At 40.7% G+C, this 14,367-nt stretch overlaps 1 protein-coding gene and 1 long non-coding RNA gene across 3 annotated transcripts in view; one reads left to right on the forward strand and one right to left on the reverse strand.

The window, feature by feature from the left end:
- LOC116235098 (uncharacterized) overlaps positions 1-14,367 on the forward strand; it is a 114,871-nt gene that overhangs the window by 22,117 nt on the left and 78,387 nt on the right. The gene's annotated exons all lie outside the window — the stretch shown is intronic.
- LOC149917036 (uncharacterized) lies at positions 11,587-13,642 on the reverse strand. The gene is made up of 4 exons (XR_016468550.1): positions 13,493-13,642; positions 13,138-13,340; positions 11,753-11,811; positions 11,587-11,661 (listed from the first exon to the last, which is right to left on the reverse strand). It is a non-coding gene; the product is annotated as an uncharacterized LOC149917036 (long non-coding RNA).

Genomic DNA, 14,367 nt, shown 5'->3' on the forward strand with positions numbered 1-14,367 from the left:
TGGAAGCTGTCATCAGGTGTTCAGAAAACAGTGCAATGGAGACTGTTGTGTGCTTATTAGCTGCTATGTAGAAATACAGAAATCCAAGCTTGAAAACAAATAACTTCACAGAATAACTTGCAGTGAAAATTTAATATAGAGAAATGTACACAAGTTGGCACACAGAGACTTTAGTGGCTAGGACTTCAAAATTGCTGAAGATGAGAAAATAGGGAGTGTAATGGAAAGGCTGAGTCATGGCCTCAAGCACTGATTGAGCACCTGGTGGAAGGCAGGGCCAACCCTGGGGAGCTCAGGTGCATGTAATGCATCTGAGTGATGGAAAGGGTGGAACCAGGATCCACCCCTTACAGACCTTATCTGAGGGTTGGCAGTGGAGGTGAGGGTTTGTCACTGGAGATCTTTGCCTAATGGAAGCCTTTCAAAGGTAAGTAGCTCTTCTTCCTTTGTTTTTCTGTCCACACCTGCAGCATTTGGGTTTGTTCTCATTTGCTGCAGCTAGAATTGTTCCCATCTGCTATTGCTGTACTTTCCATCATATTATAGCATTACAGAGATACCTACTGAACAAAGGACAGATACAGAAATAAGTAGGATTAAAACAACAACACCAAAAACATGCTAGGAAACCCCCCAGCGGTACAATATAATTGGCTCAGGCTAATGTGGAAATTCTTAAATTGTGGAAGAGAGGGAATGGCTTCAAGTTGCACTGGGGGAGGTTGAAGTTGGACATTAGGAAAAACCTGTTGACAGACAGTGGTAAAGCACTGGAACAGACTGCTGAATTGGTGAAGCCGCTGCCCCTGGAGGTGTTGGAGAAAAAGATGGATGTGATACTGAGTGGCATGATCTAAAATGGTCACATGGGTGGAAGGTTGGACTGAATAAACTTATTGGCCTTTCCCACCTCAACGATTGCATGATTCAATGAAGGAAAATTTGCTAAATGGAAAGTATAAACCATGGGCTTTTTGTTTCAGGACATTTGCTTGCCCAGTGGATATGAGGTGAGGTTTTTAGGGTTTGGAGGGCTTCTGCCTCCTTGTTTTTTATTCTCTAGAATTACAATATATCCAGTGCTTCTGGGCAGCCTTTCTCCGTCCCCTCGCCCCCAGCCGTGCGAGCAGAGGCAGCCCCGCACGTCCCCGCCAGGTGGCGGCGCGGCCCCGCGCAGGGCTGGGCGCTGCGGGGCGCGGCTGCGGCTCCCGGCGGTCGGTGAGTGCCGAGCCGGGATGGCGGCGGAGCTGAGTGCAGGCGGCGAGCTGTGCCGGGGTGCCATTCGGCCGTGCAAAGCGACGGCAGCTTAGCTATGACTCCTGGCTTTTCTTTCATTTTTTTGTTTTCCTGGCCGTACCTGGCTGCTGCTGTGCTCGATGTGTGAGCACTTGTAACGCGGCAGCGCCGTGTCCTTGCAAACCCACTGGCGTCTGAATAAAATGAAGCTTAATGTCACTGATTGCAGGTAAAAATGGAAGACATTGTGCAGGCAGAACTCAAATATTAAAAAGCTGTAACACTTGTAACAGCTAATGCCTCGTTGTGCCGTTTGTAGGAAAATATGATCTCCCAGCCCTTTGTCTTACAAAATAATCTTCCAGATTTACTTCTCATGGATGAGTGTGCCCTTTCCTCAGTGTTCCCTGGGTTAACATCAGCACTTCCCATCCACTGGAGCACAGACCAGAGTTGCATCCAACCCCAGCAGACCTTTAGGATTGGAGCTGTTAGCTGGGTCTGCCAGCACAAACACTTGCTTTGTCGAGCTTGAGATGGAACCTGCATGCAGAAGGGAAGTGACTAGACTGGGAAATACATATTTCATCCAAATAGTGTAGGGAAGCTGCCTAGAGAGAGAATGGTGAAAATGTTGCGGTTTTGTGAACTCCGGGGTTTTTATTTGTGAATGCTGATGTAATTTTTGATGCCATTAGAGTTGGATAGCACTGACTGTTCACAGCTCTATGTTCCATTTTTCTTCTAGTGTAAAGCAGCTACACTGTGATAAACATGAGGACAATAAGGGAGAAGGTAAAGATTTTCATTTGCTTACAGTAATGGGAGCTGAAAAGGAACTTGAGTAATAAAATTTAGGGGATGATTTCTGTATTTGAGCTTGGAAGACCTGAGTGCCCAGTGTATTTTTGTTGCTGGCATCTTGGGTTGTGTTGGACAAATTATTCGTATAACTGAGGGAGTGGCAGAGACATGCTTTGGGTAGTATCTTTGCTCTTCCAGTGTAGTGTTTCATAGTGATTTGATGTTGTTTCACTCTATCTCTGCCACTGACTTTGGGAAGTCATTTAACACTTGTATTTCAGTTTTCCACACCTGTCAGATCTGACTGATGTTTGATTGGTTAGGTTTGTATATAGGACATCCACAGACTATCTGCTGAGGAAAGACAGGAAAGTCTTTGCTCTTTAAGGAAAAAGCCTTGAGAGGAAGCTGGAGAGTGCATTTCCTGACTTAGAGACTGAATTTTAGAAAGGGAAGAAGTGTTTGTCTAGCTTGCTCAGGAGGAAGAAAGTAGCTATCTCTGTAGTATTTTCTGATAATAAACATAAGTCATTCTTTAGCTGAGATGAGTTCATGATGCTGAGGCCTGAGATATATAGCAGCAAAATATGATTGCATTTTATATCAGTTTATATCAGAAAAGCTAGGACTATGCTATAGCATTTGCAAGGGGTGCTTTTGCTAAATGCTGTCCTGGTCAGTCTGTCTCTAGATTTGAAATACCCCAAGCACCGACATGAATTCACCTTCTATATTCTGTTTGCCAGTCAGTCATTCTGGATCATTTTTGGCTGAGTGATCTGCTGGGGACTGGTCTGACTGATCTGCACAGTTCCAAGCTGCCCAGCACTCCAGCAGAATCGCAAGCCTCCACTGCTCTGTTCAGCATTAGTTACTGTGGCAGATGGGGACTACACAAACACAGTAGTTAGGCTGTTCTAGTGAGAATTTCAGTCCCATTATGGAAAGCTGAACTTTGTTTACAGATGCAACTTCACAACTGATTTCTTATGCCCAGTGTAATTTGACCTGAGAAGTTCTCCATTTCCAGAGTGGATTTTAGATGTTCTGGGGATTTTCTGTCCTAATTCTCTCAAACACTTGGAATTTGCCACGTACTGTTCTGGATGACAACCCTTTGCATATCCTTTTTTGCATTGGAACAAATAATGAGAGCTGATCCATCACTGAAATACCATCCCGGTCACTTGTTTCCATAGTTGCCAGCAAGGCTGCCTTCTGCCAGTGGCAGAATTTACATGACACATCCCTCACCAGGCCCAGACATCTCTCAGCCAGCTCTGTCTAGAAATTTGTCTCTCATTCTGCGCCCTCTCAAGTCTACAGTGGATTCTGTCTCTCTGAAAATACTGTAAAACTCCCCTCCCAATGTGAGCAATTTCCTATGCCAAATATGGATAAATGGCCTTATTTTAAAACATAGGTGCTGGTGTCATACTTTTCAGCTGTATATGTTTTGTAATATTATGTAGAGCCTTTTAACAGAATGGTCAGGCTTATTAAGTACGTGTTATCTTAAAGACAGAAAAAAATCATAGCCTTCTGCATTTCTGCAGTTGGTTTCTTATCGTTGGTTGACCTTTTTTTAGCAAATATGAGAAATAAATCCCTTCTTTTCTGAAATAAAAGATTTTTGAATGGTAGGAGGTGCCTAGCTGGAAAAAGCCATTGTTTTGACTTTCTTGTGAGAAGTCTCTCAAGATATCTGTCAAAGGTATGAATTTTCAGGTTTTGCAGCCTTGACAAGTACTATTTTGAATTTGTTTTCCTTATCTCACTTGACACTTTAAAACTTAGGTAGCTGAAAAGTCATTGGGTGATGCTTTTTTAATAACTTTGGGCCAAGGGAAATGGACTTGGAATGTTTCTGTACTTTATCTTCTGTCTTGGATCTGTGCCTGGAGCCTGGACTCTGGATGGATGCTGCTCTGTGGTTGGTTGTAGAGTGAATGCCTGCAGAAGGCAATTCTGGCACCATCCTGCAATGTAATGTAGATGCCCTTAGTTGTCTTCTGGGGAGTTTTTTTCTCTTTTATTGATTGTAAGAAGAGTCTGCTGAGACTTGATGTCTAATGTAAGCATTCCATTGACCTGCTTAATACAAACCATCCGAGTGCAGCTCTAACCTGTGAAAACAGGGATACAGCACTAAGCAAAGGACTGAGTGGTAAAGGTGTGATAGTGCTGACCAGCAGCAGGGCAGCTGTATTCTGAGTATTTGGGAATGAGTGGGGAGTTGTGCTAACAGCTTGCCTTTCTGTTCTTGCTTCTGTACTATGATCACCATGTTCCAGTTCATTCATGGGCTCTGTCGTTCTGAGCATACCTATTCCTGCAGTTTCAAGTATCTGTTTTCTGTATAACACACAAGTTATCTACTTAAAAATATATATATTTTTAACAACTGATTGTTTAGAAATGGAAGAACTGGAGCTAAAGAGCAGTTCAGGGGACAGCACAGCATCTCTGAAGCAAAATGAAAGTACAGACCATTGGACTAAGAAACATCACAGAAGTAGATGGTGGATATATACCAGTTATGCCCAGTGAGACTGAGTCAGATTTTTTGCCTCAGTCATTGCACCTCTAGTTCCTGGAAGCTCAGAGGACTGATTGAAGTACTGGTCACTGGAATATAGTCTTTTTGCAGGAGCAGAAGATATGGATACTAGCAGCGCTTTCCTTTGCAGGAGAATTATCGAAATAATTGTGTTAGTTTGTTAGAAACTTAAATATTCAGTCCTGGGAGATGTATGAGTACTGCGAATTAGTTGAGGGATTGGAAAAAAACTTGTCCATATTTCTTCTGTAAAGCATTTTGGAGACTGGCAGTCTGCAGCCTTTCAGCAGCATTTAAATTCAGTCTCTTGAAAAGAAAAGAATCTCTCTCTCCAGTAGATTGCTATTTCTCAGTTTGAAATCAACCCCCAGAGGGTTTCTCAAACAGCTGACCATTAAACACAGTAAAGAACAAAGATCAATTGAAAACACATTTAGATTTAAGCTTCCTGGCCTGCTTTTAATTTATTTGAATCAACATTGGGAGTTATTACCACAGTCACTTCGGCCTTTTATTTGTTCCACATTTTTTCATCTAAACAATCAACTTCAGGGATGCCCAACTGCTTTCTTGAGTATCTTAATCTTTTTTCTAATCTCTTCCAAATATTCCTAAAGTTATCAAAGGATTATACTTTTAATGCAGAAAACAGATTTAAATAGAAACAGAACTATGTTTGAGTCTAGAGGGAGTTTGCAAGAAACTTGTGCAAACAGAATTTGTGTTGTGGGACCTTAATCATTCAGTAGCCCTCCAAAGGATTTGCAGCCCAGATACAAATTGGGAATAGTCAGTGGTTTGGTTGGGTGTACTTATGCCTTCAGGCTTTCAGGAGGGGAATCTTAAATGCAGGTTGTAGCAAGCTCTGGGAATGAAAACTGCTGAAGCGTGAGGAGCTTTGGCCATGGCTGTTCTCAGGCCTAAACTTTGTTTCTACAGTATCACCAGAACTGTGATGCCAAACACATGGCTTTGTTGTGAGGCTTGCCTTATTTGTTGTTTTTTTGTTCTCAGGTTTTGAGTTGGTTGTTTTTTTTAAAGACATGCTACTGGAGTCCTGAGGTAAGTGATAGTATTAGCTTTTAGAGCTTTAAAATGCTTTTAATTATTAATATTTGATACAGTGTAATACTCTTCTTTGTAATATATTCAATCAATTTTCCTTTTAAAACCTCTTGCACATTTTTGGAAGTTATAGTTAGGATGTTTGAGTGCTGAAAGCTGATGGCAATCAAACATTGCTGCCAAGAAGAAAATAACAACTAACATGTGAACATACATGTGGCAAGACCAACACAGTGGCTAATACAGTGGAAGTGCAAGGAGCCCTGAGGCCATGTTAGTACAGCAGCTTCTCTGGACTAATACACAATTCTCACTGGGGCCACTTAATTTCTGTGCTCAGGCAGCTTTGTCATTTACTGTGCCCAAGCTAACTTAGACTGCAAACTACTGCTGGATGGCAGTGTTTGTAGTGCTGGCATGTAACTGCACAGAAGGACAAGCACCTGGGAACAAACAAACAGCAGAGATCCTAGGTTCTGAGTAGTGTGCTCAGGCTTTTCAAGGAAATAGCATTAGTGATAATGTCAATAGACAGCACAGCATTTGTTCTGAATAGTTGTAGCCTAGATCTGGCTTATTACATTTATGGGAGGGTGGATGGATGTGTCCCAAAAAGCAGATGTTGGACAGATGGTAGTCAAGTGATCAGTCCCACCACTACCCACAGTGAGTCTGGGTCTGCAGGTAAAAGGTAGTGCATGGAGCACTCATTCATTTCTGTACTTTTCTGCAGGTATATTAGTTCTCACTTATCAACAGCTTACATATTTCAGTATCTATGAAGTGCTATAGCTTTCCCCTGATGCACCTGTTAGCCTTGGGTGCCTGTGAATCCTATGACAGAACTCTTCAAATCTGGTGAGACTGCATGCTAGCCAGAGTACTGCAGAAGCCTTTGTTAGACTCTTTGCCTTTTCCTTCAAAACACAAATTTTGATGCGCATTTTTCAGTCTGCTTGCTCATAGAAGCTGTCTGTTATGTTTTGTGTCAGTGTTAAAAAATATCCCTTCCACTGAGAACTGCTGCATCTGGGGTAACTCAAAGCAAATATGACTGCCTGCATAGTGACTCACAGTGCAGTCCAGTTTTCAACAGGGTTTACTTAAGGTGTTGTTGTTCAGTCTTTATCATCTTTGTTCAGCATGGGAATGGTGATTATATTTCCTGCATAAAAGTAAGCCTTTTTCAAAACATAATTCTGTTCACAAGTTCGTAACACTACTGATTTGAGTGCATCCTTAATTGTTGTTCTGTGCATTTGTTTTGTCAGCTGAAGGCAAATTACATGACACATGCTATGCAAACAGAACATGGCACTTAATTGTTTTGGACAGTACGTCCAGATGCTGTCACTGCAGGAGAAGATTGTCTGGGGTTGGGGTAGAACTTTTGAAAAGGCTCAAGACTATTCCATTTAGGGTGAAATATTTGTTTTCCACTGTCCTTTAATCAAAATCAAACTGAGGTTTCCAGGGATTGTAATAATGTCTTGAGTTGAATTTGGCTCTTTTGCAGCCCATCAAAAGAAGTTGTCCTTGACAAAAACAATATTTTAAATATCTGCTCACAAGCTCTGGAGCCAAAAGGTTGCTGTTTCGTTTGGCAAAATACCTTCCAAAGAATTAGGCTGAGACCTGAAGCTGAGCCAAAATAAGCTCTAGCAGATGCTTAGCCTAGAAAGCACTAGACAGCATGGCTAATAACATTGTTGAAAGAATGGGATGGGCAGCTCACTAGCTCTCATTTGTTGGGTGGGTGAGCTGTGTGCCTTCTGTCCTATTGCTCTGCCAGCTAGAAGTCCCAGTAGACAATCTACTACCTCACCTTCCAGGGCTATACAGTTCTTGCTGTGTGTACTGCTGTTGTCAGCAGCAGACCTTCTCTTCAGAACAGTTGTGGAGCTGAATGCATCCTCTCCTAATGGACTCCATTTTATATGAGTAGTGGAAACCCTTTTGATCAAGAAACTTTGTTGGGTTGGTCCATTCACGTTTGCCATAACACATAGTAACACAATCTAGTATCGCAGCTTGCAAAAAATAAAAAATAAAAATCAGATGCTAATGAGATTTGAGAACTGAGAGTTGTGCTCCTCTGATTGAGATTAATCTAATTGGCTGAAGTTCTCCTTTTCTTCCAACTTGTCAGTTCTTGCCTAATATGTACTCATACAATGCTGTTGTTAATCTCAGATCTGGTGAGAGGCAGAATAGACTTCTTGGTGCGTTTTCTCCTAATGTAGAGATGAGGTCTGAGACTCTGAGGCAAAGGCAGAGCTGGACTGCAGTGCCCAGCAGATGGTTAGCTCTGGTTGTTGTGAAAGTACAACCTGACTATGCTGTTCTAGGACAATTTCTGTGAAACTACAGCTTAAGTACTTCTAATTTTTCCATATCCTGACAGTGAGAGGAGGTGAGGACAAACAATCTAGAAAGCTTTCTTGGGGCACAGAGATGCTTGTCCTGTAACCAGAACTGAAAGCCTGGGTTTTTAAGTCAGACTCTCATCACAGATCTTACCAGAATATAGGCAGCTAATTGCTGCTCTTCTGGAAACAGGCAGTCAGTCTAGATAGCTTTGTTCAAGTTAAGAAATGCCAAGTGTCAGTGCTCAAGGCAAAAGCTAAATATATTCTAGTGGTGCTCTGTGCTGCAATAGAGGCTGGGATAGATTCTTATCTTGCTAACTTTAGAGCATGCCTGGAAGAGGCTTTCTGTCTGGCGTAACAGATACCAGGATGTCTTATGAAGTGTTCTAGTTTGGGGGGAGAGGAGTGGTGAGGAAAGGAGAGCAAATGGCAATGTTCAAAATTCTCTTAATTCAAAGAAGCAAGTGTTTGCATATGTGGCTCTATTTGTTTAGACTAGCTTAGACACTGAGCTTCTTCTCCAGGCAAAATTCAGAAGGAGCTTTGCTTTAACAGCTCCTGCGTAGCCTGTGCCCATGGAAATGGTGCAGTGTGATTCATGCTCGTTTGTGTATCTCCAGCATTTCTGAATCCAAGAAACAGGTAATCTTATTCCATAACTGTTACTCCTGTTATCTGAACTTCAGGTTCCAGAAATACTGCATTGGGTTTATAGTTATTCTGGTGAATTATTATCCTGATGTTACTCTAATGAGGTTAGTATAGGCATGGTGATAGCAAGAAAAGTTCTTGGGAAGGTGGGATTTAGGGGAAAACACTGAAAAGCTCATTCTAAGAGCATCTGGCACTCCCTAGAAATCTGACTGTACTAAACATGTAGCAGTGTTAGGTTTCAAGAGTGTGCTTGGGAAAGTACACTACCAGAAAAACCTCATTCCCACTCTTTCCTGGGAGTTGCTTTGGGCCCATGCTGAACAAGATTGTTGCACTGCAAACTGCTTGGTTTGTGTGGCTTGGCTAGAGCTGTGTTGAGGGACATTTGATTTGCTCACTGGTGTAGAACTTGTGGGGTCTGGTAGAAAAAGATGCTTTCTATATTTAGAAAAAAAAAAAGCTGTAGTGGTTTGTGGTAAAAGCTGGTGTATTGGTTTCAGCTTTGAGTTAATGAAACCATAGCAACATGCCACAGGATGCAGCAGTGCATGGGCTACATATAGCAATTGTTCAGTTTCTATGGAAGGAAGAATAAAAATGATACTTGATTTTAAGTTGGGCTAAGGCTCTGCATTTAGCAGCAGGAAGTCTTGGACATAAATAAGCCATCAAGTTTCCATCTAGCAGAAGCTAGATGTGGTTCCTTTGAGGGTGCTTTGCCTTCAGAAAAGGACTAAGCATAATCTGAAACCAGCTGTCTCTGCAAACTTAAGCAAGAAGAAAGAAATACTGCTTATTGGATAAGAGACTGTACTGAAAAGAAAATGATAGCTCAAGGAGTAGGCATATTATTTTCTGTGAGGGGATAAATTTTTTTCTTAGTCTGAGGTTTGACCTCAGACTTTATTCTTCCTTGTGTTATTGTAACTGGTGATCTATAAGCCCATGGCGCTGTCTTTCAAATGACACTGCTGTCATTTAGCACATTTTTTCTCTCCATTTCTTACCTTGTGAAACATTTCAATTCAACAAAACCTAAATTGCTGAGGATAATTTCTTTGGGTTTGGGGTTTTTTTTGAGGGCTACCATTAATTAGATATTTGCAAGATACAAAGTGTTTACTGATACTGTACAAAACCAGCATACAAGCACTATTTATTCTTGAGCATTGTGAACTTGCAGCATTCCTGGCACATAGGAAATCTCTGCTCATTTGTATGCAGAATACAACCACTGCTGGCAATAATCTGTAAATCAGAAAATTTTACATACCCCCCTTGGAAATTGCAGTTGCTGATTGAAATCACCTGTTTGTTCATGAGGTATTGAGCAACACAGAACAGCTAAACAGGATACAATGCTCTGAAACTTCTAGCCCAGACCTTCTGCTTTTGGAGGAGGAATGCTAGGAACCTAGAGTTTGTAGTTTGCCTTGAGTTCTTTGGGTTCCATGTTACCCTGGAAAGGAAGCCTAAAAGCTCTTGCTTTCTGCACTCCTGGTGAGTGTGGCCTGACTACTATGCTAGTGAGGTGAGACTAAGAAACAGTATATAGACAGGGCATGAGGAAAAAAATTGATTTGTTTTTAAATTTTGACCATATCTATGAGAGAGGTTCTATCTGCAGTGTAGTGTTCTAGCAACTGACCAAACAGAAGTATTAAACATTCATACAACTATAATGAAGTGTGTTGTGCTGTCTGAAGATAAAATATAAAATCTTGTCTTTTCTCTGCTAAATCCATAGATGTCAGCCCTTTGGGGCTTGCTTGTTGTTGTTTAAATCGTGTCTGTACTCCAGCTCTAACAGTGCTTTCTATGCCATGTATATGATCTTACCTGAAGATGTTCTTGGGTCTCTCAGTTTTCTCCATCCTGAAATTGGTTCAAACTTTAGCACAGGTAAATGCACTGGCAACTAGAGATGCTATACATACAGCAGTAACCTCACTGAGATGTGTTCTTATCAGGGCTCTGTGATCCTCTTCTATGCTCTATTACTGTTGTGTGGCTTGGGAACAAGGAGAGTGAGGACACACAAGCGTAAGGATTGCTTTGCTTTTGCTTCTCCTAGCAAATCAGAGTATGCTTACAAAAATCTAGCGTGATACAAATGAAAGCAATTTCTTCTTCATTTAAAGAAGATGATAATAAATGGGCCTTCTTCTTGACCATCTTTATGTAACTTATGGCTGTAAGTGGATGTAAAAGATTATAATATATAAACTTAAATTTCTTTGTGAATAGGATGCATTTTAGGGTAATGAAGACCTTAGTGCTCTGGCAGCTGATCCTGATCCAGCTAATAATGGAATTTCAGATGTTCTTGATTGATCCAAGACTTTCTCCATTAATTAAATCAGTTGCATTTGGAGGTATCCAAAACATTATTTCTGAAGTATCCTGTTCTATGTAAGATTTTTTCCAGCCTGAACTCACTCTTCTGAGCCTTCTAAAGCATTGATCAGGCTGCTCAATGTGTTTAAGTGCTAATTTAGTGAGAAATGTATGAGTGTTCTCTATAGAAAATTGCGAGAGCATCAGAACTCCACCTGGCTGTCAGAATACAACACGAGGGAAGTCAGTATTGAATTAAAAGCTTTTTCTTGATTAGAATGAACTTGAAGGTTTTGTCTTTTTTTTTTAATGTTATTGTTCATGTTGCATCATCTGTTTTGCCTGACACTTTCTACTTTAAGTTTTGCTGATGGACCCAGTGATATTTCTGTTTCATGGGGATAACTTGATGAGTTGATCTGCCTTCATGGTATAAGCAAATATACTTATGTGTTTGGACTTGAGGTCACAGTTGAGTTGCGGGAGGAGACAAAGACTGCTGTATATCAGTTCTCCAGTTGTCTGTTCATATGACAAAGTCTGAATAGATCAAAGTTGATGGCTTTATATTGTATTTGTTCTGAAGACTTTATCTGAGGAGGTGACCTTCTTTGTAGGTCTTCCTTGCCTCTACAGCTGTAAATGCATAGCAAGTGAATAGGAACTACCACATTTGGGTTTCCAGGCCAGCACTCTTACCTTTGTTCTTACCTTTATTAATACATACCATTCTTTGCAATGGCCTAGAAGAAATCATAAGATACTCTATGCCATGAAGTTCTCCTCCTGAAAAGATTAAAAAAAAAAAAAAAATGTTTCATATTAGTTTTGGTGTTACAAGTTCCTTTGTGTCATCTGTTGCCTTTTCAAATTAAGAAAAGCAGCTTAATGGCTGGCCTTGTGAACATCTCAAGAACTGATAGATCCACCTTCAATCCAAATATCTCTGGGTGGTTCTTCTGTACTCAGTGGGAGGCAACCAATTCCAGGAGGGCACTCCCCAATTTGTTATGCAACTCGATCATGCAGGCATTCAAAACATTTCCCATAGGTGATCTTCATGTTTTCAGCTTGCTCAAGAGACCAACCTTTGCCTCCAGTCTGACCTCTGGCTGCCTCATCTACACTTTGGGGAGGTCAAGAGGAGTGCCATCTAAATGATTCTGCAAAGCTATATGGGACACCATGGTGGGTGGCACTCTTGAGATCTCACAAGAAGGGATGCTTGCAGGAAATAGCAGTAAGGCAGGGCTGACAAACACAATAGCAAGCCAGAGTTGCTGAGATTTTTGATCTGCAATGTTTGTAGAGCGTCTTGAGCTGTGCTTTCCGTATGCAAGACTATGTTGTTTATGCATATATTTATATTTTTGTTTTTAGGACAAATCTTCAAAGTGTCACCAGATATTTGAGACCAGTGGCCAGCTCAGAGGTTCTCAGTTTAGCTGAGATGGTATTTGATATTAATGGAAATCGATACTTGAGGTATTCAGAGTGAAAAACGTGACAGAAAGGTAGCATTTTGTGGTCTGCCAATTTTGCATGTATATTAAGATATATTTGAAGATCCTCTTGAGATAGAGTAGGGCTGAAGTGTTTCCTTGAAAGCTTTGAAACAAGCCTGGAATTGGATTTCATATATCCAGTCTAATGGGTAACTGACTTAATGATGGTGCTACTAGTATTAAGACATCAAAGCTGAAGTGTTCTGGGGATTTGTCTACAAAAAAATCTTATATCAGGTGAGAAAGCTTTTTGTCTTGGCTCTATCAGAGATCCAGGGAAAAGGTGAGTCAAGGAAAAGGTAAAAACTGTAACCAGAACTGCTTGTGTCTCTGACTCTGGATGAACAGCAAGGTCAGGTTTTCATTGCTGCTGGGAATCTTCTGGTAGTAAGAGAGAGGATTTATGAAGGAAATGTACAAAACTGCAAGACAGTGTGCTAGAATCCTTGATGGAGCTAGAAATATGAGGTTGGTCTTAGCATATCTACTTGCTAATTCCTCTACTGAATTCCTGCTGCTTCTCAAAAAAAAATTCTGTCTCTATGAAACTACTTATGTTCAGGAAAGCATTGTGTTTACAGTACTGCAAAGAATTACCTTGGCTTACCTGCTGACTTGTAAACCAGTCCCTGATTTCCTTTAGTCTTAATGTTAGGCTTGCAAGAAAAAGGCTTGTAAGCTTGTCCTCCCAGTCCTCCAAATTGTGGTCATAGAAGCTGGTTCTGATGCCTATTACTTGTTCCTGCTGAGTTGTCTTTTTCGTCTCTAGACAGGGTGCTCACTTACTGTTCCACTGGAGGAAGGAAGGGTCTGGCAAAATCAAGTGAACAATTGTGGTGGTTTAAATACCTAGATCTAACATCAAACTTCTTTTAATCACATAAATATTCTCTGCATTTTCTATGTCTACTATGTCTGTATTTTCTATCTATAAAATATGATAATACTTTCTTCTATCTTACATGCAGTTTAGGATAGTGATGTTTTGGTTCATAAGGCTTAGAGGCCTCTTGTGACCCTTAAGCACAGTATTAATGTTGTCACCAATTAAATGATCTAAAGATTTTGGCCACTGGCTCAGTATTCAAGCCGTGGAGTGCAGTCAGATTCAACACTTGCAGGGAGTATATTCTAACTGAACTCTTTGTAAAGCAAAGCACTCTTTGTGACATCAGCTAAATGCTATGATACTGGTTTGTTGGTTTTTTTTCAGCCAGACTTATTTTGGAGGGTGGGGAAAAGGTTGTTTTCTCTAATGTGTTTCTTCATTGTGCACTCTGTTGTATTAGCAAGTGAAGAAAAAAGTAATCATCCTCTTTTGTCCAGTTCAAGTTTACTGTTCTGGAAATGCAGTTTCTACTGGCATGGACTGAGAGCTTCCAAAAAATAACTGAGGATTACATGGAATATACAGTTCTGTTTTGACACTGTGTATATCTAGCACTTATGTAAAAGATAACTGATATAATTAAAGCAGCTCAACACCATCCCCAGCTGAAAAAACTCAGTTCTTAACAGAATAGCTCTTGAAGTTTGGATTTGTCTTTGGACCAAGTTATTTTTTAAAGTTGGAGTCTAGTTTGGAATTTTGGATCCTGTTTGAGTTTAAAACATGATTGAGAGAGCAGTTTGGCTTGCTGGTTCTCAGTGTCTGCTGGTTCAAAACATATTGGTAGGAGTTCTTCAAGAAGCAGTTCAGCATCGTATTTGGAAAATAATCAGATATTAATGGAATATTATACAGTAAAACTCTACCTTGGAGATTCAGTATTAGACTCCTGATTGTCTGGAGATGGCTTTCTGGCAATTGTTAAATAACTGCCTGGAGAGAAACTGT

Source organism: Phasianus colchicus, chromosome 8 (genome assembly GCF_987193195.1).
Source record: "Phasianus colchicus chromosome 8, bPhaCol1.hap1.1, whole genome shotgun sequence".
Lineage (NCBI taxonomy): Eukaryota > Metazoa > Chordata > Aves > Galliformes > Phasianidae > Phasianus > Phasianus colchicus.